Source organism: Symphalangus syndactylus, chromosome 6, assembly GCF_028878055.3.
Source record: "Symphalangus syndactylus isolate Jambi chromosome 6, NHGRI_mSymSyn1-v2.1_pri, whole genome shotgun sequence".
NCBI lineage: Eukaryota > Metazoa > Chordata > Mammalia > Primates > Hylobatidae > Symphalangus > Symphalangus syndactylus.
The window spans coordinates 27526712-27553374 of NC_072428.2; positions in this window are offsets into that span (position 1 = coordinate 27526712).

The window sequence follows — 26663 nt, forward strand, 5'->3', positions numbered from 1 at the left end:
AGAATATACAAAATCAACCACATTATTAGAAGTAAAACACTCCTCAGCAAATGCAAAAGAACTGAAATAATAAACAGTCTCTCAGACCACAGTGCAATTAAATTAGAACTCAGGATTAAGAAACTCACTCAAAACCACACAATTACATGGAAATTGAACAACCTGCTCCTGAATAACTCCTTGTAAATAATGAAATTAAGGCAGAAATAAAGAAGTTCTTTGAAACCAATGAAAATAAAGAGACAACATACCAGAATCTTTGGGACACAGCTAAAGCAGTGTTAAGAGGGAAATTTATAGCACTAAATGCCCGCATCAGAAAGCTAGAAAGATCTCAAATCAACACACTAACATAATAATTAAAAGAGGTAGAGAGGCAAGAGTAAACTAATCCAAAAGCTAGCAGAGAACAAGAAATAACTAAGATCAGAGAAGAATTGAAAGAGAGACACAAAAAGCACCCGCTCCCCCAAAAAAATCAATGAATCCAGGAGCTATGTTTCTTTGAAAAAAATTAACAAAATAGATAGACTGCTAGCTAGACTAATACAGAAGAGAGAAGAATCAAAAAGACACAATAAAAGATTATAAAGGGGATATCACCACTGACCCCACAGAAACACAAATTACCATCAAAGAATACTATAAACATCTCTATGCAACTAAGCTAGAAAATCTAGAAGAAATGGATAAATTTCTGGACACATACAGCCTCCCAAGACTAAAATAGGAAGAAGCTGAATCCCTGAATAGGCCAATAGCAAGTTCTGAAGTGCAGGCAGTAATTAATAGCCTACCAACCAAAAAAAGCCCAGGACCACATGGATTCACAGCCAAATTCTACCAGAGGTAAAAGAGGAGCTGGTAACATTCCTTCTGAAACTATTCCAAATGATAAAAAGGGAGGGACTCCTCCGTAACTCATTTTATGCAGCCAGCATCATTCCGATACCAAAACCAGGCAGAGACACAACAAAACACAAAAACTTCAGGCCAATATCCCTGATGAATATCAATGCAAAAATCCTCAATAAAATCCTGGCAAACCGAATCCAGCAGCACATCAAAAAATTTATCCATCACGATCAAGTTGGCTTCATCACTGGGATGCAAGGCTGGTTCAACACATGCAAATAAATAAATGTAATCCATCACATAAACAGAACCAAAGACAAAAACCACATGATTATCTCAGCAGATACAGAAAAGGCCTTTGACAAAATTCAACATCCGTTCATGTTAAGAAAAAAAAAAACTCTCAATAAACTCAGTATTTATGGAACATATCTGAAAATCATAAGAGCTATTTATGACAAACCCACAGCCAATATCATATTCAATGGGCAAAAGCTGGAAGCCTTCCCTTTGAAAACCAGTATAAGACAAGGATGCCCTCCCTCACCACTCCTATTCAACATGTATTGGAATTTCTGGCCAGGGCAATCAGGCAAGGGAAAGAAATAAAGCGTATTCAGATAGGAAGAGAGGAAGTCAAATTGTCTCTGTCTGTAGACAACATGATTTTATATTTAGAAAACCCCATCACTTCAGCCCAAAAACTCCTTAAGCTGATAAACAACTTCAGCAAAGTCTCAGGAAACAAAATCAATGTGCAAATATTACAAGCATTCTTTTACACCAATAATAGACAAGCAGAGAGCCAAACCATGAATTCCCATTCACAATTGCTACAAAGAAAATAAAATACCTAGGGATACAGCTAACAAAAGAAGTGAAGGATCTCTTGAAGGAAAACTACAAACCACTGCTAAGGAAAGAGAGGACAGAAACAAATGGAAAAACATTCCATCCTCATGGGTAGAAGAAGCAATATTGTGAAAATGGCCATACTGCCCAAAGTGATTTATAGATTCAGTGCTATTCCCATCAAACTATTATTGACATTCTTCACAGAATTAGAAAAAACAAAGTACTTTAAATTTCATAGCCAAGACAATCCTAAGCAAAAAGAACAAAGCTAGAGGCATCAGGCTACCTATCTTCAAACTCTACTACAGGCTATAGTAACCAAAACAGAATGGTACTGGTACCAAGACAGACATATAGACCAATGGAACAGAACAGAGACCTCAGAAATGACTCCACACATCTACAAATATCTGATCTTTGGCAAGCCTGACAATAAACAAGCAATGGGGAAAGGATTTCCTATTTAATAAATGGTGCTGGGAAAACTGGCTAGCCATATGCAGAAAACTGAAACTGGATCCCTTCTTTATACCATATACAAAAATTAACTCAAGATGGATTAAAGACTTAAATGTAAAACCAAAAACCATAAAACCCTAGAAGAATATCTAGGCAATACCATTCAGGACATAGGCATGGGCAAAGACTTCATGATGAAAATGCCAAAAGCAATCTCAACAAAAGCCAAAATTGACAAATGGGATCTAATTAAATTAAAGAGCTTCTGCACAGCAAAAGAAACTGTCATCAGAGTGAACAGGCAACCTACAGAATGGGAGAAAAATTTTGCAATCTACCCATCTGGCAAAGGTCAAATATCCAGAATTTACAAGGAACTTAAACAAATTTACAAGAAAAAAATAACCCCACTAAAAAGTGGGCAAAGCATATGAACAGACACTTCTCAAAAGACAACATTCATGTGCCCAACTAACATACGAAAAAAAGCTCAACATCACTAATTGTTAGAGAAATGCAAATCAAAACCACAATGAGATACCATCTCATGCCAGTCAGAATGGTGATTATTAAAAAGTCAAGAAACAACAGTTGCTGGCAAGGCTGTGGAGAAATAGGAATGCTTTTATGCTGTTGGTGGGAATGTAAATTAGTTCAACCATTGTGGAAGATCATATGGTGATTCCTCAAGGTTCTTGAACCAGAAATACCATTTGACCAAGCAATCTCATTACTGGGTATATACACAAAGGAATATAAATTATTCTATTATAAAGACACGTGCACATATATATTTATTGCAGCACTATTTACAATAGCAAAGTCATGGAACCAACCAATATGCCCATCAAAAATAGATTGGATAAAGAAAATGTGGTACATATGCAGAATAGAATACTGTGCAGCTATAAAAAGAATGAGTTCATGTCCTTTGCAGGGACATGGATGAAGCTGGAAACCATCATCCTCAGCAAACTGACACAGGAACAGAAAGCCAAACACTCCATAGTCTCATTCATAAGAGGGAGTTGAACAATGAAAACGTATGGACACAGGGAGGGGAACAAAACACACCAAGACCTGTTGGGAGGTGGGAGTGAGGAAAGGGAACTTAGAGGACAGGTCAATAGGTGGCGCAAACTACCATGGCACACGTATACCTGTGTAACAAACCTGCACATTCTGTACATGTATTCCAGAATTTAAAGTAAAAAATAAAGAAAACTAACAAATTCTTGACTTAAATTCAACATTTGACCAATTGGACCTAATAAATATCTATAGAACACTTCATCCTTCAACCACAGAATACTCATTTTTTTCTCAATCACACACAGAACATACCCCAAGATTGACCACAGGCCAGGCCATAAAACAAACCTTGGGGGTGGAGCCAAGATGGCGGAATAGGAACAGCTCCGGTCTCCAGCTCCCAGCCCCAGCGACACAGAAGACTGGTGATTTCTGCATTTCTGCTTGAGGTACCGGTTTCATCTCACTAGGGAGTGCCTAACAGTGGGTGCAGGACAGTTGGTGAAGCGCACTGTGCGCGAGCCGAAGCAGGGCGAGGCATTGCCTCACTCGGGAAGCGCAAGGGGTCAGGGAGTTCCCTTTCCTAGTCAAAGAAAGGGGAAACAGACGGCACCTGGAATATCGGGTCAGTCCCATCCTAATACTGCGCTTTTCCAACGGGCCTGGAAAACGGCACACTAGGAGATTGTGTCCCGCACCTGGCTCGGAGGGTCCTAAGCCCACGGAGTCTCGCTGATTGCTAGCACAGCAGTCTGAGATCAAGCTGCAAGGCAGCAGCGAGGCTGGGGGAGGGGTGCCCGCCATTGCCCAGGCTTGCTTAGGTAAACAAAGCAGCCAGGAAGCTCGAACTGGGTGGAGCCCACCACAGCTCAAGGAGGCCTGCCTGCCTCTGTAGGCTCCACCTCTGGGGGCAGGACACAGACAAACAAAAACCCAGCAAGAACCTCCACAGACTTAAATGTCCCTGTCTGACTGACAGCTTTGAAGAGAGTAGTGGTTCTCCCAGCACGCAGCTGGAGATCTGAGAACGGACAGACTGCCTCCTAAAGTGGGTCCCTCACCCCTGAGCAGCCTAACTGGGAGGCACCCCCCCAGTAGGGACAGACTGACACCTCATTCAACTGGGTACTCCTCTGAGACAAAACTTTCAGAGGAACTATCAGACAGCTGAATTTGTGGTCTCACGAAAATCCGCTGTTCTGCAGCCACCGCTGCTGACACCCAGCCAAACAGGGTCTGGAGTGGACCTCTAGTAAACTCCAACAGACCTGCAGCTGAGGGTCCTGTCTGGTAGAAGGAAAACTAACAAACAGAAAGGACATCCACACCAAAAATCCATCTGTACATCACCATCATCAAAGACAAAAAGTAGATAAAACCACAAAGATGGGGAAAAAACAGACCAAAAAAACTGGAAACTCTAAAAAACAGAGCACCTCTCCTCCTCCAAAGGAAGGCAGTTCCTCACCAGCAACGGAACAAAGCTGGATGGAGGATGACTTTGATGAGTTGAGAGAAGAAGGCTTCAGACGATCAAACTACTCTGAGCTATGAGAGGAAATTCAAAACAATAGCAAAGAAGTTAAAAACTTTGAAAAAAAATTAGAAGAATGGATAACTAGAATAACCAATGGAGAGAAGGGCTTCAAGGAGCTGATGGAGCTGAAAGCCAAGTTTCGAGAACTACATGAAGATTGCAGAAGCCTCAGTAGCAGATGCGATCAACTGGAAGAAAGGGTATCGCTGATGGAAGATGAAATGAATGAAATGAAGAGAGAAGGAAAGTTTAGAGAAAAAAGAATAAAAAGAAATGAACAAAGCCTCCAAGAAATTTGGGACTATGTGAAAAGACCAAACCTACGTCTGATTGGTGTACCTGAAAATGATGGGGAGAATGGAACCAAGTTGGAAAACACTCTGCAAGATATTATCCAGGAGAACTTCCCCAATCTAGCAAGGCAGGCCAGCATTCAGATTCAGGAAATACAGAGAACGCCACAAAGATACTCCTCGAGAAGGGCAACTCCAAGACACATAATTGTCAGATTCACCAAAGTTGAAATGAAGGAAAAAATGTTAAGGGCAGCCAGAGAGAAAGGTCGGGTTACCCACAAAGGGAAGCCCATCAGACTAACAGCTGATCTCTCAGCAGAAACTCTACAAGCCAGAAGAGAGTGGGGGCCGATATTCAACATTCTTAAAGAAAAGAATTTTCAACCCAGAATTTCCTATCCCGCCAAACTAAGCTTCATAAGTGAAGGAGAAATAAAATACTTTACAGACAAGCAAACGCTGAGTGATTTTGTCACCACCAGGCCTGCCCTAAAAGAGCTCCTGAAGGAAGCACTAAACATGGAAAGGAACAATCGGTACCAGCCACTGCAAAAACATGCCAAACTGTAAAGACCATCAAGGCTAGGAAGAAACTATAGCATCTAATGAGCAAAATAACCAACTAACATCATAATGACAGGATCAGATTCACACATAACAATATTAACGTTAAATGTAAATGGGCTAAATGCTCCAATCAAAAGACACAGACTGGCAAACTAGATAAGGAGTCAGGACCCATCAGTGTGCTGTATTCAGGAAACCCATCTCACGTGCAGAGACACACATAGACTCAAAATAAAGGGATGGAGGAAGATCTATCAAGCAACTGGAAAACAAAAAAAGGCAGGGGTTGCAATCCTAGTCTCTGATAAAATAGACTTTAAACCAACAAAGATCAAAAGAGACAAAGAAGGCCATTACATAATGGTAAAGGGATCAATTCAACAAGAAGAGCTAACTATCCTAAATATATATGCACCCTACACAGGAGCACCCAGATTCATAAAGCAAGTCCTCAGTGACCTACAAAGGGACTTAAACTCCCACACAATAATAATGGGAGATTTTAACACCCCACTGTCATCATTAGACAGATCAACGAGACAGAAAGTTAACAAGGACATCCAGGAATTGAATTCAGCTCTACATAAAGTGGACCTAATAGACATCTACAGAACTCTCCACCCCAAGTCAACAGAATATACATTTTTTTCAGCACCACACCACACCTATTCCAAAATTGACCACATAGTTGGAAGTAAAGCTCTCCTCAGCAAATGTAAAAGAACAGAAATTATAACAAACTGTCTCTCAGACCACAGTGCAATCAAACTAGAACTCAGGATTAAGAAACTCACTCAAAACCGCTCAACTACATGGAAACTGAACAACCTGCTCCTGAATGACTATTGGGTACATAATGAAATGAAGGCAGAAATAAAGATGTTCCTTGAAACCAATGAGAACAAAGACACAACATACCAGAATCTCTGGGACACGTTCAAAGCAGTGTGTAGAGGGAAATTTATAGCACTAAATGCCCACAAGAGAAAGCAGGAAAGATCCAAAATTGACACCCTAACATCACAATTAAAAGAACTAGAAAAGCGAGAGCAAATACATTCAGAAGCTAGCAGAAGGCTAGAAATAACTAAAATCAGAGCAGAACTGAAGGAAATAGAGACACAAAAAACCCTTCAAAAAATTAATGAATCCAGGAGCTGGTTTTTTGAAAAGATCAACAAAATTGATGGACCGCTAGCAAGACTAATAAAGAAGAAAAGAGAGAAGAATCAAATAGATGCAATAAAAAATGAAAAAGGGGATATCACCACCAATCCCACAGAAATACAATCTACCATCAGAGAATACTACAAACACCTCTATGCAAATAAACAAGAAAATCTAGAAGAAATGGATAAATTCCTCGACAAATACACCCTCCCTAGACTAAACCAGGAAGAAGTTGAATCTCTGAATAGACCAATAACAGGTTCTGAAATTGTGGCAATAATCAATAGCTTACCAACCAAAAAGAGTCCAGGACCTGAAGGATTCACAGCTGAATTCTACCAGAGGTACAAGGAGGAACTGGTACCATTCCTTCTGAAACTATTCCAATCGATAGAAAAAGAGGGAATCCTCCCTAACACATTTTACGAAGCCAGCATCGTCCTGATACCAAAACCTGGCAGAGACATAACCAAAAAAGAATTTCAGACCAATATCCTTGATGAACATTGATGCAAAAATCCTCAATAAAATACTGGCAAACCGAATCCAGCAGCACATCAAAAAGCTTATCCACCATGATCAAGTGGGCTTCATCCCTGGGATGCAAGGCTGGTTCAACATACGCAAATCAATAAATGTAATCCAGCATATAAACAGAACCAAAGACAAAAACCACATGATTATCTCAATAGATGCAGAAAAGGCCTTTGACAAAATTCAACAACACTTCATGCTAAAAACTCTCAATAAATTAGGTATTGATGGGACGTATCTCAAAATAATAAGAGCTATCTACGACAAACCCACAGCCAATATCATACTGAATGGGCAAAAACTGGAAGCATTCCCTCTGAAAACTGGCACAAGGCAGGGATGCCCTCTCTCACCGCTCCTATTCAACATAGTGCTGGAAGTTCTGGCCAGAGAAATCAGGCAGGAGAAGGAAATAAAGGGTATTCAATTAGGAAAAGAGGAAGTCAAATTGTCCCTGTTTGCAGATGATATGATTGTATATCTAGAAAACCCCATTGTCTCAGCCCAAAATCTCCTTAAGCTGATTAGCAACTTCAGCAAAGTCTCAGGATACAAAATTAATGTACAAAAATCACAAGCATTCTTGTACACCAATCACAGACAAACAGAGAGCCAAATCTTGAGTGAACTCCGATTCACAATTGCTTCAAAGAGAATAAAATACCTAGGAATCCAACTTACAAGGGATGTGAAGGACCTCTTCAAGGAGAACTACAAACCACTGCTCAATGAAATAAAAGAGGATACAAACAAATGGAAGAACATTCAATGCTCATGGGTTGGAAGAATCAATATCGTGAAAATGGCCATACTGCCCAAGGTAATTTGTAGATTCAATGCCATCCCCATCAAGCTACCAATGACTTTCTTCACAGAATTGGAAAAAACTACTTTAAAGTTCATATGGAACCAAAAAAGAGCCCGCATCGCCAAGTCAATCCTAAGCCAAAAGAACAAAGCTGGAGGCATCACACTACCTGACTTTAAACTATACTACAAGGCTACAGTAACCAAAACAGCATGGTACTGGTACCACAACAGGGACATAGATCAATGGAACAGAACAGAGCCCTCAGAAATGATGCCGCATAGCTACAACTATCTGATCTTTGACAAACCTGACAAAAACAAGAAATGGGGAAAGGATTCCCTATTTAATAAATGGTGCTGGGAAAACTGGCTAGCCATATGTAGAAAGCTGCAGCTGGATCCCTTCCTTACATCTTATACAAAAATTAATTCAAGATGGATTAAAGACTTATATGTTAGACCTAAAACCATTAAAATCCTACAAGAAAACCTAGGCAATACCATTCAGGACATAGGCGTGGGCAAGGACTTCATGTCTAAAACACCAAAAGCAATGGCAACAAAAGCCAAAATCGACAAATGGGATCTCATTAAACTAAAGAGCTTCTGCACAGCAAAAGAAACTACCATCAGAGTGAACAGACAACCTACAGAATGGGAGAAAATTTTTGCAACCTACTCATCTGACAAAGGGCTAATATCCAGAATCTACAATGAACTCAAACAAATTTACAAGAAAAAAACAAACAACCCCATCAACAAGTGGGCAGAGGACATGAACAGACACTTCTCAAAAGAAGACATTTATGCAGCCAAAAAACACATGAAGAAATGCTCATCATCACTGGCCATCAGAGAAATGCAAATCAAAACCACAGTGAGATACCATCTCACACCAGTTAGAATGGCCATCATTAAAAAATCTGGAAACAACAGGTGCTGGAGAGGATGTGGAGAAATAGGAACACTTTTACACTGTTGGTGGGACTGTAAACTAGTTCAACCATTGTGGAAGTCAGTGTGGCGATTCCTCAGGGATCTCGAACTAGAAATACCATTTGACCCAGCCATCCCATTACTGGGTATATACCCAAAGGACTATAAATCATGCTGCTATAAAGACACATGCACACGTATGTTTATTGCGGCACTATTCACCATAGCAAAGAGTTGGAACCAACCGAAATGTCCAACAACGATAGACTGGATTGAGAAAATGTGGCACATATACACCATGGAATACTATGCAGCCATAAAAAATGATGCGTTCGTGTCCTTTGTAGGGACATGGATGAAACTGGAAAACATCATTCTCAGTAAACTATCACAAGGACAAAAAACCAAACACCGCATGTTCTCACTCATAGGTGGGAATTGAACAATGAGAACTCATGGACACAGGAAGGGGAACATCACACTCCGGGGACTGTTGTGGGGTGGGAGGAGGGGGGAGGGACAGCATTAGGAGATACACCTAATGCTAAATGACGAGTTAATGGGTGCAGGAAATCAACATGGCACATGGATACATATGTAACAAACCTGCACATTGTGCACATGTACCCTAAAACCCTAAAGTATAATAAAAAAAAAAAAAAAAAACCTTAACAAATTCAAAAAAAATTGAAATCAGACCAACTGTACCCTCAGACCACAGTGGAATAAAAACTGAAAGCAACAACAAGATCTCCCAAAACCACATAATTACATGAAAATTAAACAACTTGCACCTGAATGACTTGTGTACACATTAAAATTGAGGCAAAAAGAAATCTTTGAGATAAATAAAAACAGAGACACAACATTCCAAAATCACCAGGATGCAGCAAAAGCAGAGTTAAGAGGGAATTTTATAGCTCTAAACACCTACATCAAGAAGTTAGAAAGATTCCAAATTACCAATCTAACATCACATGTAAAGAACCTAGTGAACAAACTAACCCAAAGCTAGAAGAAATAACTAAAATCAGAACAAAACTGAATGTAATTGAGACTCAAAAATACATACAAAAAATCGACTGAACAAAAATTGGTTTCTTGAAAGAGTAAACAAAATTGATAGATCACTACCTAAATTAACAAAAATAAGGAGAAAAGATCCAAATAAGAACAATCGGAAATGACAAAAATAGCATTACAACTGCTCCCGCAGAAATACAGAAATCTCCAAAGACTATTACGAAGACCTCTATGTACACAAACTAGAAAATCTAGAAACAAAATTATAAATTCCTGGAAACACACCACCTCTCAAGATAGAATCAACAAGAAATTGAGGCTGGGCATGGTGGCTCACACCCATAATTCCAGCACTTTATGAGGCCGAGGTGGGTGGATTGCTTGAGCTCAGGAGTTTAGGACCAGGATGGGCAATATGGCAAAACTCTGTCTCTACAAAAAACACAAAAATTAGCCAGGTATGGTGGTGCATGCCTGTAGTCCCAGATACTTGGGAGGCTGAGGTGGGAGGATCACTTGAGTCTGGAAGGTCAAAGTTTCAGTGAGCTGTGATCACACCACTGCACTCTAGTCTGGGTGACAGGATGAAACCCTGCCCCTGCCCCCACCAAAAAAAAAAAGAAAAAAGAAAAGAAAAGAGAAAGAATAAGAAATTGAAATCCTGAACAGATTGAAATCAAGTTCTGAAATTGAATTAGTAATAAAAAACCTACCAATCAAAAAAAAAAAAAGCCCCAAACCAGATAGATCCACAGCTAAATTCTACCAGATGTAGAAAGAAAAACTGGCACAAATTCTACTGAAAGTATTCAAAAAAAATAAAGGAAGAGCAACTCCTCCTTAACTCATTCTACAAAACCGGCATTATCCTGATACCAAAACCTGGCAAAGACACGATGATAAAAGTAAACTACAGGCCAATATCTCTGGTGAACTAGATGCAAAAATCCTGAACAAAATACTAGCAAACCTAATTCAACAGCACACCAAAAAGTTAATTCACCATGATCAAACAGGCCTCAATCCTGGGATGCAAGGTTGGTTCAACATATGCAAATAAATAAATGTGATTCACCACATAAACAGAATTAAAAACAAAATCCATATAATTATCTAAATAGATGTGAAAAAGTTTTCAACAAAATTCAACATCCTATAATGATAAAAACCCTTAACAAATTAGGCATCAAAGGAACATAGCTAAAAATAATAAAAGCCATCTATGAGAGACCCATTGACATCATACTGAAGAGAAAAAAGCTGGAAGCATTCTCCTTGAGAACTGTAAGGAGATAAAGATGCTCACTCTCACCACTTTTATTCAACAATATACTGGAAGTCCTAGCCAGAGCAATCAGGCAAGGGAAAGAAATAAAAGGCAGCCAAATAGGAAAAGAAATAAAACTATCTCTCTTCATTGATGATATGATTCTATACCTAGAAACTTCTAAAGACTCTGTGATAGGCTCCTGGCACTGATAAGTGACTTCAGTAAAGTTTCAGCACACAAAATCAATGTGCAAAAATTAGTAGCATTTCTATACATCAATAACATTCAGGCTGAGAACCAAATCAAGAATGCAGTCTTATTTAAAATAGGCACAAAAAAATATACCTAGGAATATATCTAGGAGGTAAAAGACCTCTACAAGGAGAACTACAAAACACTGCTGAAAGAAATCATAGATGACACAAATGGAAAAATATCCCATGTTCATGTATTGGAATAATCAATATCATTAAAATGACCTTACTACCCAAAGCAAACTACAGATTCAACACAATTTCTATCAAACTACCAACGTCATTTTTTGTGGAATTAGAAAACACTATTCTCAAATTTATATAGAACTAAAAAAAAGGCTGAATAGCCAAAGTAATTCTATGGAAAAAGAACAAGGTCACAGACATCCCATTACCCTGATTCAAACCACACTACCAGGTTACATTAACCCGAACAGCATGGTACTGGTACAAAAACAGACACATAGGCCAACGGAACAGAATAGAGAACCCAGAAAAAAGAAAAAAGCTACACACCTATAGTCATCTGATCTTTAACAAAGTTGACATAAATGAGCAATGGGGAAAGGACTCTCTATTAAATAAATGGTGCTGAGAAAGCTGACTAGCCATATGCAGAAGAATGAAACTATACCCCTACCTTTCACCACAAACAACAATTTAGATGGATTAAAAATTTAAATATAAGACCTCTAACTATAAGAATCCTAGAAGAAAACCTAGAAAACACCATTCTAGATGTTGGCATTGGGAAAGAATTTATGGCTAAGTCTTCAAAAGCAATTGTAAGAGAAATGAAAATTGACAAGTGGCTTCTAATTAAACTGAAGAGCTTCTGCACAGCAAAAGAAACTATCACAGTAAACAGGCAACCTACAGAATGAGAGAAAAAATTTGCAAATTATGCATCCAACAAAAGACTAATATCCACAATCTATAAGGAATGTAAACAATTCAACAAGCAAACAAAACAAAACAACCCTTTTAAAAAGTGGACAAAGGGCATGAACAGACACTTCTCAAAAGATGAAATACAAGCAACCAACAAACATATGAAAAATGCTCAACAGTACTAAGTATCAGGCAAATGCAAATTAGAACCACAATAAGATACCATCTCACATCAGTCAGAATGGTATCATTAAAAAGTCACAAGATAACAGATGCTGGTAAGGCTGTGAAGAAAAGGAGACGGTTACATACTGTTGGTGGGAATGTAAATTAGTTCAGTCACTGTGGAAATCAGTTTGGAGATATCTCAAAGAACTTAAAACAAAACTACCATTCGACATCCAATCCCATTACTGAGTATATGCCCCAAAGAAAATAAATCATTCTGCCAAATATACACAAGAACTCCTATGTTCATTGCAGCACTATTCATAATAGCAAAGACATGGAATCAACCTAGGTGCCCATCAGTGGTGGATTGGATAAAGAAACTATGGTACATATACACCAAGAAATACTATGCAGCTGTAAAAAAAGAACAAAATCATGTTCTTTGCAGCAACATGGATGCAGCTGGGGGCCATTATCCTAAGCAAATTAAAAGAAAAAACAGGAAACCAAATACCACATGTTCTCATTTATAAGTAGGAGCTAAATATTGGGCACTCATGGACATAAAGATGGCGACAATAGACACTGGGGTCTACTAGAAGGAAGAGGAATGAAGAGTAGAATGGGCTGAAAAATTAACTGTTGGGTACTATGCTCACTTCCTCAGTGATGGGTTCAATCATACCCCAAATGTCAGCGTCACTAAATACACCCATGTAACAAACCTATATATATATATATATCCCCTGAATCCAAAATAAGTCAAAATTATTTTAAAATTAAAAGAAAAATAAAAACTAAATTTAAAAAGAGCAACAAATATGAAGTAAAATAAACACAGCCATAAGTAATTAGCTCATATGATATTTGGAATGGCCAAAACTCATAATATCTAGCAGTATTCAAACACTGTTCCTTTCTAAGGAGTTACATCTCAATGAGTAGCTAAATTGGCACCAAATATAACTGGCCTTTTAACTTGGAAGGTGACTAGGGAATTCTAAAATGATTGGGCATAAAAGTTCCACTTACATCATCAGGATTAATTGAAACTTTTATGATTAGTTGATAGAAATACTAAGACAAATAATAGAGAGAGAGTAGATGAGTGGGTGAAATTAGCCAATTTGTTTTGCAAGAGTCCTGAGGATGAGAAGGTGATGAGACAACCTAGTGTTCAGAATTGCTTTGTATCCTGAATGACTTTCTAGTTCCCAAACCACTTTCTAGTCTCCTTTGATTGTTGCTAGGTTCCCTTAGGCATGATCATCAGAGAGACATTTCTATATTTGTTATTTCCACATGCATTCTAATGAAAATCCCTCTAGCATTTTAGGCATAACAATTCTGTTTCTTGAACTAAAAGAATACAACACACACACACACAGACATACAAAAAGAAAGACACATTCACATACATACACACACATTCAGATATACTCACCCACTCTCACAACAAGCCTTATTTTCTAGTCCAAAGAACAAGTAGTAGAATATTTTTAAGTAGCACATCAGAAGACAGAAGAACAATTTTTTAAAGAAAAATGTTTGAAGTCCAGCCACTCAACATTTTTTTTCACTAGGGTTCATTAAATGTAAAGAATATACTTTAGGTTTCCCTGTTTCATCACACAGTTAAAATTTATAATTTTTATCACCAAAAGAAATTTAACATGGCTACTAATATGGTTACAAAGTAAGGTGGGTATACATAAAGCTTCAACTAGACTGCCATCAAACAATCATAAAATTAAGAACCCTTCAGGCTGGGCACAGTGGCTCACACCTCTCTCTAATCCCAGCACTTTGGGAGGCTGAGAGAGCAGGATCACTGGAGCCTAGGAGTTCAAGACCAGCCTGGCCAACATGATAAAACCCTATCTCTACAAAAAATACAAAATTTAGCCGAGCATGGTGGCACATGCCCGTAGTCCCAGCTATTCAGGAGACTGAGGTGGGAGGATCATTTGAGCCCAGGGAGGTCGAGGCTGCAGTGAGCCATTAATTTGGTTTGGCTCTGTGTCCCCACCCAAATGTTATCCTGTAGCTCCCATAATTCCCACATGTTATGGGAGGGACCTGGTAGGAAATAATTAAGTCATGAGGGTGGGTCTTTTCTGTGCTGTTCTCGTAATAGTGAATAAGTCTCATAAAATCTAATGGTTTTAAAAATTGGAATTTCCCTGCACAAGCTCTCTCTGCCTGCTGCCATCCATGTAAAATGTGACTTGCTCCTCCTTGCCTTCTGCCGTAATTGTAAGGCTTCTCCAGCCACATGGAACTGTAAGTCCATGAAAACTTTTTTTTTTTTTTTTTGAATCAAAGATTTGATCATTGTTTATTGGGTCAGGTTTTTGATTTTTGTTTTTTGTTTTTTTTATTATACTTTAAGTTCTAGGGTACGTATGCACAACTTGCAGGTTTGTTACATATATATACATGTGTCATGTTGGTGTGCTGCACCCATTAACTCATCATTTACATTAGGTATATCTCCTAATGCTATCCCTCCCCACTCCCCTAAAACTCTTTCTTTCGTAAATTGCCCAGTCTCAGGTACGTCTTTATCAGCAGTGTAAAAAAAAAAATATATATATATATATATATATATATATATATAGTAAATTGGTACCAGAAATGGGGTGTTGCTGATAAAATACCCAAAAATGTGAAAGCAACTTTTGAACTGGGTAACAGACAAACATTGGGACAGTTTGGAGGGCTCAGAAGAAAAAAGATGTGGGAAAGTTTGGAACTCCCTAGAAACTTGTTAAATGACTTTAACCAAATTGCTAATAATAATATGAACAATGAAATCCAGGTTGAGGGTCTCAGATGGATATAAGGAAATTGTTGGGTACTTGAGCAAAGGTAACTCTTGTTATGTTTTAGCAAAAGACTGGCAACATTTTTCCTTGCCCTAAAAATTTATGGAACTTTAAACTTGAGAGAGATAATTTAGGGTATCTGGTGGAAAAGATTTCTAAGAAGCAAAGCATTCAAGATGTGACTTGGGTGCTGTTAAAGGCATTCAGTTTTATAAGAGAAGCAGAACATAAAAGTTTAGAAAATTTGCAGCCTAACAATGCAATAAAAAAGAAAAACCCATTTTCTAAGGAGTAATTGGCTGTAGAAATTTGCATAAGTAAAAAGGAACCAAATGTTAATCCCAGGACAATTGGGAAAATGTCTCCAGGGCATATCAGAAGTCTTCACAGCAGCCCCTCCCATCACAGTCCCAGAGGGCTAGGACAAAGAAAGTAGTTTCATGGGCCAGGCCCAGGCCCAGGGTCCTGTGCTGTGTGCAGCCTAGGGACTTGGTGCCCTGTGTCCCAGCCACTACAGCTGTGGCTGAAAGGCGCCAATGTACAGCTCAGGCCATGGCTTCAAAGGGTGCAAGCCTCAAGACTTGGCAGCTTTCACGTAGTATTAAGCCTCTGAGTGCATAGAAGTCAAGAATTGGAGTTTGGGAACCTCTGCCTAGATTTCAGAGGATGTATGGAAATGCCTGGATGTCCAAGCAGAAGTTTGCTGCATGGGCCAGGCTCTCATGGAAAACCTCTGCTAGAACAGTGCAGAAGGAAATTGTAGGGTCAGAGCCCCCACACAGAATCCCTACTGAGGCACTGCCTAGTGAAGTTGTGAAAAGAGGACCACTGTCCTCCAAACCCCAGAATGGTAGATCCACCAACAGCTTATACCATATGCTTGGAAAATCCACAGAAACTCAACACCAGCCCATAAAAGCAGTCCATAGAGAGGCTATACCCTCCAAATCCACAAAGACAGAGCTGCCTAAGGCCCCAGGAGCCCACCTCTTGCATCAGCGTGACTTGGATGTGAGACATAAAGTCAAAAGACATCATTTTAAAGCCTTAAAAGTTAACTGCCCTGCTGGATGTCAAACTTGCATGGGGCCTGTAACCCCTTTGTTTTGGCCAATTTCTCCCATTTGGAATGGCTGTATTTACCCAATGCCTGTACCACCATTGTATCTAGGAAGTAACTTACTTGCTTTTAATTTTATAGGCTCATAGGCAAAAGGGACTTAACTTCTTTCAAATAAAACTCTGGACTGTGAACTTTTAAGTTAATGCTAAAATAAGTTAAAACTTTGGGGTACTGTTGGGAAGGCATAAGGATTGAAAACGTAAAGGCATGAAACTTGAGAGGGGCCAGGGGCAGAATATGGTTTGGCTCTGTGTTCTCACCCAAATCTTATCTCGTAGCTCCCACAATTCCCACCTGTTGTGGGAGGGTCTCAGTGGGAGATGATCGAATGATGGAGTGGGGTGGCAGCTCTTTCCCATGCTGTTCTCAATAGTGAATTAGTGTCACAAAATCTAATGGTTTAAAAAAATGGGAGTTTCCCTGCACAAGCTCTCTCTTTACTTGCTGCCATACATGTAAAATGTGACTTGTGCCTCCTTGCCTTCCACCATAATTATAAGGCTTTCCCAGCCATGTGGAACTACAAGTTTATTAAACCTCTTTCTTTTGTAAATTGCCCAGTCTTGGCTATGTCTTTATCAGCAGCATAAAAACAAACTAATACATCCATGGTTGTGCTATTGCACTCTACCCTGGCAACAGAGCAAGACCCTGTCTCAAAAAAGAAAAACAAAAAAATCACTTCAGTACTTAATAAGTGTCACATAATTTTTAGGAGAATATTTTTCCCTAATATTTGCGAGGAAAAAAAAAGGTTTTAATGTATGCCTTTGGAACTTATTTCATAATATCATTTTTAAGTTTTACTGATGAACTATGTTGTTATCCAATGAACCTTATTTATATCTTGGCTCTCTCAATGAGATTTTAAGTTCCCTGGGCAGGAACTAACATACATTTGCATCATTCCTCTTGATGAGAAAATATAGAAATATTTACTTCTTAATATTCACTTACAAAGATGTAAACAAGAAAAACCTTTATTTTATATTATTTTAAATCACAAAATCCTGAAATAAACCTCAGCTCAAATGTAACGGAACACATTTTAATCATTAGATTAAGTTTTTTCATTGTCAGCGACATGAGGATGAGATTGGGAAATAGAATATCATTAAGTCGATGATTTAGATGCAGGATAATAATTTGCTCTTGAAGTGCAGAGCACATTTCATTCACGAAGAAGATGAGTAACTAGATTTATTTTCTTTCCCTATAAATTACTAGAATTCAAGGGCATAGTAATTATGAGTGGCCTGATTGTTTTCCATGTTTGCAGCCTTTTCAGAGTTACTTACAGCATTTAATCTAGCATTTAAACAAGCTCCCCAGTTTGGGTTTCAATGATGCCTTCTATGCTTTGAAAATACAAATTTAAGTTTAGCTCAATTGTACATAAACCATTTGGCTCCCAGTATCAACTAGATGCTTTGTTTATGTGTAGTTTTATGCTGGGCCTGAGTGGTTAAAGAATGGCATCTTTTATTTCTTCTTTTTTTTAAGATGGAGTCTTACTCTTTCATCCTCCCAGGTTCAAGCAATTCTCATGCCTCAGCATCCCAAGTAGCTGGGCCTACAGGCACACACCACCACACCCAGCTAAGTTTTGTATTTTTAGTAGAGACGGGTTTCACTATGTTGGCCAGGCTGGTCCTGAACTCCTGACCTCAAGTGATATGCCTCAAAGTGCTGGAATTACAGGTATGAGCCACTATGTCCAGCCTAAAGAATGTCACCTTCTGAGACAGGGTCCTCTACCTCATTAGGATAATTATTGAATAAAATTAGAATTCTAAAAGCAAGAAGATAACTTATTTTGTAATCCAAAAACATTTTGCCAAAAGTAATCAGAACATCTTTAAATTTTTAATTGAAGTCACATGCCTCCTAATGATTTTCCAAGGTGAGTTAGATCTTAAAAATTATCTGTGAGCTTCAGGCACAATTTTTCTACTGATTATGTCACCAAAACTTCACCTTACATAGCCAAAAATTGTGAGAGTTTTTGGATGTTTGGTTCTCTGGAGCAGTCAGGTGGTTTTATAGAACATATCTGCAAAAGTGGCACCAGTTGAGGTTTACCCACAAATGGAGGGAATCCTCCCTTGGTGTTCTTGCTTCTCAAATTATTTCTTAGCTTCCTTGAAAAATAAAGAGAAAATACATAACATTTTGTTGCTTTTGTTTTCAATTTCCTTTTCAGTTTCCACCGCAATTCTTTGAATCTTACATTACTTGCATATATACCACATATTATGAAAAAAATATATTAATACAGAAGTTATTGTTTTACTAAAACAGGGCTTCACGACATGTACATTTCTTATCATTTTCTTTCTCTCCCCCAAATACATTACACATAATTGATTTTTTTAGAAACACTGTTTTTCCCTTTCAAGTCCAGTGTAGTAATTTTCAGATAGCTCTGAAATCTGCTGATCTCAGTTAACTTTTCATGCCAGTGAAGGTCATGATTGACATAAATTTAAAGATGAAGACCAAAACTTGAATAAAAAATATCTCAAGAGAATCTATTGTTTTAACCACACTGCAAACAAATGTAAAATTTATATGTTCCCATCTTTTAATGCAATTTTTGTCTCCAGTGAAACTAACACAAATTTGTACTTTTCAATGTATGAGAAAGGGATGTAAGATGCAGTCAACGTCAAACAGGGGAACTGAAAGACAACTGAGAATACTGTACATATAGCTGGAGATCTCGGAAATTTTAAAAAGTATCGGAACATCGTTATCCAAAGTAGATGACACACAATGAGGGGCAAAAAAACTAACAATTCCTTGTTTCATACAATAGGAATGAAGTTTACCAGTGTAATCTTCATAAAATTAAGAACCCTTCAGGCTGGGCACAGTGGCTCACACCTCTAATCCCAGCACTTTGGGAAGCTGAGACACCAGGATCACTGGAGCCTAGGAGCTCAAGACCAGCCTGGCCAACTTGATAAAACCCTATCTCTACAAAAAATACAAAATTTAGCCAGGCATGGTGGCACATGCCTGTAGTCCCAGTCAGTTTAAATACTCCCTAGCCTAAAACACAATCCTGGCCTTGAAACAACGGGGACTTTCATTAACGTTTGGCCAAAGAACATAATTTACTCATTGAAATGCAAGTAATAGTTTCTAAAAATCATGATGCCTCTTCACATATTAATTTTCTTAAAAAAAAAAAAGATGACAACAAATGGCAATTGACAGAGGATTACTTGTTTAGCAATACTACCTTCAATATATCGCTATACATCGGGACCAGGCACTTGCACAGAAAAATTAAACCAATTATTTAAAGAATAATTAACATTAAAGATATTTCTAGAACATAGAAAAAGAAGTAATAATTCAAATTTTGTTTGTATAAAATTAGCAAAGCATTAATATAAGTCCACAGAAAGACAACTACAAGGAAATCTCATCTACACATCTCAACATAAAAATCTTAAATGGGCCGGGCGCGGTGGCTCAAACCTGTAATCCCAGCACTTTGGGAGGCTGAGGTGGGGGTATCACAAGGTTAGGAGTTCAAGACCAGTCTGGCCAACATAGTGAAACCCCATCTCTACTAAAAATACAAAAAATTAGCCAGGCGTGATGGCGGGTTCCTGTAATCCCAGCTACTCGGGAGGCTGAGGCAGGAGAATTGCATGAATGCAGGAGGCAGAGGTTGCAGTGAGCTGAGATCGCGCCATTGCACTCCAGCCCGGGTGACAGCGCAAGACTCTCAACAACAACCACAAAAAAAAAAAAAAAATTTAAACGAAATACTGACAAACAGAATCCAATAGAACATTAAAAGATGAGTGCACCATGATCAACAACATAAAATTCACACAAGGAAAGCAAAGACAGCCCAGTATTAGAAGCTATATTGTGTAATTTATCATATTGATATGCTTAAAAGTCAAATCATACACTATCAAAATGCTAAGAATATATTTGATAGAGTTTTTTAAATATTCAAGAAAGAAATATTGTAAAAAGATACCTTTTAAACATGATAAATGTACATATATTCTCAAAACAAGGATTATATCTTCTGATGAAGCTTTAGTAGTATTCAAATTAAAATTCAGGGTGAAGAACTTTTTCCATACTATTACTACTGTTATATAACATTTTTCTAGATAAAATATGGAAGAATATATAATCAGTATTAATATGAGTAATCTTGGGAAGGGGGTGCTGTGAAATACAAGAGACATAAAGGAGAAAAAATGACCAAACTAAAAGGAAAATTCAAAAAATTACAAAAATGATGAATGTAATTATCTTAATGAATTACATTCATCTTAATGAATACATATAATCAATCAATTAAACAATAATAAAAATAACAACAAAAGCACTGTACTGCTTGTACACCAGTGCTTCTCAGACTATATTGGTAAAACATCAATCTTTCTATTTTCAACTTATTATGGTTAATTTTTTTTTTTTGGATACAGGGTCTCACTCTGTTGCCCAGGTTGGAGTGCAGTGGCATGATCATGGCTCACTACAGCCTTGACCTCCCTGGGCTCTAGTGATCCTCCCACCTCAGCTTCCTGAGTAGCTGGGACCACATGTATGCACCACCATACTCAGGTAATTTTTGTATTTTTTTTTTTTTTTTTTATGGAGACAGGGTTTCACCATGTTGCCCAGGCTGTTTTTGAGCTCCTGGACTCAAGACATCTACCCATCTTGGCCACCCAAACTGCAGGGATTACAGGCATGAGCCACCACACCCGACCAGGTAATTTTTTGAATATGATAAATATGAATTTGCAAAACCATCACAACTACAATAAGAGCCATAATCATGTAAAATTACTCTGAAAGTTTATGTTTAATTCTCATTTTATCCTTATCTCATTGCAAACCAGTACCAGTACACAGTATTTTACTCAAAAACTTGAAACAGTGTAAAGCTGTGTTTGTGGATAGGAAGACTCAATTTCAAAATGATAGCAATTCTCTGTAAGTGAATTTATAAATATTGTAAAATCACAAAAATATATCAAGAGTTTTTAGAACTATAAAGATCCTAAAGTTTGTGTGGAAAAAAAAATTAATTTTGTCAAAATAGCTCTAAAAATAAAAACTGATGAAGAAGAATTAGACATAGCAGCAGTTAACATATTTAGGGCTACAATAATTAAAACAGTAATGACATATGAATAGATACAGATCAATGGAACATAACCAAAAGTTCAAACGTAGGCTCAAAATTATTTAGAAATTTAGTTTATTATAAATACAGCACTTCAAATAAGGGGATAAAGATTAGCTTATTCAAATAAATGGTGCTGTGACAACTACATAACCACACTGAAAAAAAGAACATGGATTTATTATTTATCATAGAAAAATACATATTCGTGTCAAATATTTTAATGTAAAATATTAATCCATAAACTATATAAAATAAAACAGGAATTTTAGAAATGATCTCAGAGTGGGAAATATCCAACAAAAAGAACACAGAGATGATTACATGAAAGCTAAGTTTATTGCATTAAAATAAAAAGTACATTGTAAAAATAAGCACTTTAATCAGGTAAGACATATCACACACTGGAGGAAAATTCATAACTCATATCACTAAGGTTTTCATTATTTAATATATAAATAATGTCCATCAAAATGAAGAAAACTCAATAAAATAGTCAAATTTTATTAATAGGTCACAGAAATAATAGGCAAATAAATCTTAAATATATGTAAATATACCCATATTTACCCTTAAAAAGAGGAATGCAAATTAAAACAACAGTGAATTACCATTTTGGTATTTGTCAAAGAGCAAAAAGTTTGAGAAGACACTATGTTGAGCAAAGTGTGAAAAACTCTCAATGATTGCTAGTGGAAATATATAGCTTTATTTTGTTTCTTATCAACATTCATTAAAATATTCAAAATGTACATATTCTTTAAACCAGTATTTGTATCCTTAGAAATACTCTAGAGATAGAAACCCACATGATGAAAATAATATATAAATGACATTTGTTAAAATATTTTGATCATGAAAACATTGCAAAAATAAAATCCCCTTAGATGGAGGTTTAATTAAATAAATGATGGCACATCCATGAAATAGAATGCTATATAGGTATAAAAAAGAATGAGAGCAAGATAGCAGAATAGAAGTTTTTAGGACTCAGCCCCTAAAAATAAAATCAATTTGAACAACCATTTATACGCAAAATTACCTTCACAAGAGCTAAGAAATCCGGGTGACAGATTATACCACATGAGTGGAGCATAGAAATAAGAAAAGACACATTAAAATGGATAGGAAGGACAGTTTTACATTAATCATGTAACTCCTCCTCTAAGCCCATGAAACACAATACAGAGAGAGATACTCTCCTGGGAGAAAAAGAATAAAGTTTTCAATAACTTTGCTGCACAGCCTAAATCCCAGCACCAGATTGACCTCTGCAACCATAGTCTTCAGGCCCATCCTAGCATCAAATGTGCCATAATGGCCCTGGGATCCAGCATGGTTCCTTATGTCCCAGACTCCAGGCCTGGCTCAGCACAATGGCAGCCCTTGCAGACTCAGGCTCCAGGGCTGCCACTGTGCCAGGGCTGCTCCGACAGCTCCAGGACAGTCCCCGCAGATTAAGGCTCCAAGCTCACTGCAGTACCAAGTTAACTCTTATAGATCCAAGGCACAGGCAAGCCCACAGACCCTACCAGCCAGCACACTCAGAATCTCTGAAAGGACTTACTAGTGAAGGACTTTCCCTGCAGAAGACAGTCTATAAAGATTGGAAGAAGTGCCTACTTCTTCAAATTTACAGATACCAAAATAAGATCCAATGATTATAAATAATTAGAGAAACATAATACCAACAAATGAACAACAACAGCAAAAAAGCAAAAGTAACTCACTTTAAATAAATGGAGATCGGCAAACTGCCTGACAAAAAATTCAAAATAATTGTCATTAAAAGGCTTAGCAAGGTACAAAAGAATACAGAGAAACAACAAAAAGAATTTAGGAAAACAGTCCATGAACAAAAGAAGTTTAACAAAGAGAAAAAAAAAAAAAAACTGTAGAAAAGGACTAAACAAAAATTCCTTTTTTTTTTTTTTTTGAGATGGAGTCTCACTCTCTCACCCAGTGTGGAGTACAGTGGTGTGATCTCAGCTCACTGCAACCTCCACTTCCTGAGTTCAAGCAATTCTCCTGCCTTAGCCTCTGGAGTAGCTGGGATTACAGGCACACACCACTGCACCCAGCTAATTTTTGTATTTTTAGTAGAGATGGAGTTTTGTCATGTTGGCCAGCCTGGTCTTGAACTCCTGACCTCAGGTGATCCACCCACCTCGGCTTCCCAAAGTGCTGGGATTACAGGTGTGAGCCATTGTGCCCCACCTCCAAACAGAAATTCTAATGTTGAAAAACACAATAAATGAACTGAAAATTTTCATAGAGAGCTTCAATAGTAAACTAAATCAGAAGAAAGAAGCAGCAAGTTCAAAGACTTGGGTCATTTGAATTACCCAATTAGAGAAACAAATAGAAAATAATAAAAAAGAATGATGAAAGCCTAGGGGCTTACAGGACATCATCAAGCAAGTCAATATGTGCATTATGGGAGTCCCTGAAGTAGCAGAGAAAAAGAAAGGGGACTAAAAACTTATTTTTAAAATAATGACAGAAAACTTCCCAAATTTGAAGAGGGAAATGAACATTCTGATCCATGAATGTCAAAGAACTCCAAATAAATTAAACATAAAGAGATCTTCACCAACACACTATATTCAAATGCTCAATAATCAAAGAAAAAGAGAATTTTAAAAGCACCAAGAGAAAAGCAAACTGTCACATACCAAGTAAACTCCATAAGGCTGTAAGAAATATTCTCAGCAGCAATATTGCAGGCTAGCTTAGAATGGGCTAATACATTCAAAGGACTAAAGAAAAAAACTGCAACCAAGCATACTATACGAGGCAAGTCTGTCCTTAAAAATAAAAGAGTGAAAGGCTTTCCAACATAATCAAAAGATGAGGAAATTTGTCACCACCAGTCCTGCTGTACAAGAAATGCTAAAAGGATTTAAGTTAAAACTGAAAGATACTAAATAACATTATGAAAACATATCAAAGTAGAAAATTCACTACAAAGGTAAAAAAGTCAAATTTAAGATATTCTGAAACTGTAATGGTGGTACATAAGTCACTTTAGTAGAAATTCAAAAAACAAAAGCAATAAAAATAACTATAGCTAAAAATAATTTATTAAAAGATACACAATATAAAAGTTTTAAATTATGACATCTATAAAATAAAATGTGAGGGGGAGAGAAGTTAAATCGCAGAGTTTTTGTATGTGGTTGAAATTAAGTACCTGTTATATTAAAAGACTGTTATAAGATGTTTTATGCAAGCCTCATGATAATAACAAAGAAAAAAACTGTAGTAGATGCACGAATGGTAAAGACAAAGGAATCAAAGCATACCACTACAAACAAAACAAATTTCAAAAGACAACATGAGAGAAAAATAGAAATAAAGGAACTACGAAAAAAATTTTTTTAATGGCAATAGAAAGTGCTTACCTATCAAAAATTGCTTTAATTCAAATGTAAATGAGTTTAATTATCTAATCATTGGACACATTTAATTAATTAAAAAACAATATATTACTACATACTGTTTACAAGAAGCTCACTTCAGCTTTAAGAACACACATAGGTTGAGAGAGAAAGGAAGAAAAACGTATTTCATGCAAATAATAACCGAGAGAGCAGGGGCGGTATATTAGTCTCTTTTATGTTGCTATAATAGAATACCAACACTGGGTAATTTATACTGAACAGAAATGTATTGGCTCACAGTTCTGGAGGCTGAGAACTCCAATATCAAGATGCTGGAATCTGGCAATGGCCTTCTTGTTGTGCCATTAACATGTTGGGAGGCATCACATGGTGGAGGGGGCAAGAGAGAATGAGAAAGAGACAAACTTGCCCTTTTATACTGGCACCAATCACTCCCATAAGGATAGAGGTCTTATCAACTAACCACCCCTTAAAGGATCCACCACTTAATACTGTTAAAATGGCAGTGAAATTTCAACATGAGTTTGGGAAGGTACAAACATTCAAATAAAAAATTCTGCCTCTGACTCTCCAAAACTCATGTCCTTATTACATAAAAATATGAATATTTGGTCCATCTCAATAGCCCCCAAAGTCTTAAATTCTTCCAGCACCAACTCATAAGTCCAAAGTCCACAGTCTCATGTAAATCAGATATGGGTAAGATGCAAGGCATGATTCATCCTGAGGCAAATTTTCCTCTAGCTGTGAGCTTGTGAAATTAAACAAGTTATCTATTTCCAAAACACAATGGTGGAACAGCCAAAGAATAGATAGCCCCATTATAAAATGGTGAGAAGAAAGGAATAGCAGGCCTTAAGTAAGTCCAAAACCCAACAGGCAATATTGCCAGTAGGCAATATTAAATTTTAAGATTCATAATCTGTCACTTCATGCATCACCTCCTGGACACTCTGGAGTGGAGGTTGGGCCCCCAACGACTCAGACAGCCCTGCCTGTATGGTTTTGTTGGGCTTGGCTCATGCAGCAATTCTCATGGATTGGAGTTTTGTGCCTACAGCTCTCCCAGGCTGGAATTGAACACTAGTAGCTCTACACTTCTGGAGTCTCAGGGGAGGTCCCACTCCCATGGGTCCACTAGACATTACTCTAGTAGGGATTCTCTGTGGTGGCTTTGATCCTGTAGTTCCGCTGGATATTATCCTAGTGGGGGTTCTCTGCAGTGGCTCTGCCCCTGCAACAAGCCTCTGCCTCGGCTTCCAGTCTACCCACCACATTATTTGAAATTTAGGTAAAGGAAGTCATGCTTCCACAACTCTTGCATTCTGCATTGCTGCGTAATTTGCACTACCACATGGATGCTTCCAAGGTTTGTGACTTGTACTTTCTGGAGCTGTGGGTCAAGTTTCACTTGGGCCATCTTGGGCCATGGCTCAGGTGGCCGAGCAGTGCTGCACAATAAATAGCGGAGAGAC